The following is a 356-nucleotide window of genomic DNA, read 5'->3' as shown; positions in this document are numbered from 1 at the left end:
GTGGAGCAGCGGCCCCGGGCAGGGTGGTGGGGGAGGACCCAGCGTCTGGGTGCTGCTCCCCTGCAGCGGGATGGCCCCGGGTCCCTGTTGTGATGGGGACAAGGATGTCCCCGAGCCGCTCTGCTCTTCCTCCCGCCCTCCCCAGCTTCGTCTCCATCTGCAGCTCGTCCAGGGCCACCGTCCATCCCTGCCCTGGGGTTTGCTCCCTCCGTCTTGCCTCCTCCTATCCATCTCCCCCGTCCCTTTGCAGGGGGTGGGTGCCCTGAGCACCCCCCCAAGGCACCCACGCATCCCGCTTCTCCCCCTCCCCAGGGGACCAGCGCCTCCCCACCGCCCTCGCCCACCTGGTACACCTC

General features: G+C 70.5%; 1 protein-coding gene across 1 annotated transcript in view; it reads right to left on the bottom strand.

The window, feature by feature from the left end:
- Positions 1-356, bottom strand: part of NES (nestin) — an 8,425-nt gene that overhangs the window by 6,756 nt on the left and 1,313 nt on the right.

This window comes from Aptenodytes forsteri, unplaced genomic scaffold (assembly GCF_000699145.1).
Source record: "Aptenodytes forsteri isolate BGI_AS27 unplaced genomic scaffold, ASM69914v1 Scaffold230, whole genome shotgun sequence".
Taxonomy (NCBI): Eukaryota; Metazoa; Chordata; class Aves; order Sphenisciformes; family Spheniscidae; genus Aptenodytes; species Aptenodytes forsteri.
This window is presented reverse-complemented; position numbering and strand designations above follow the sequence as displayed.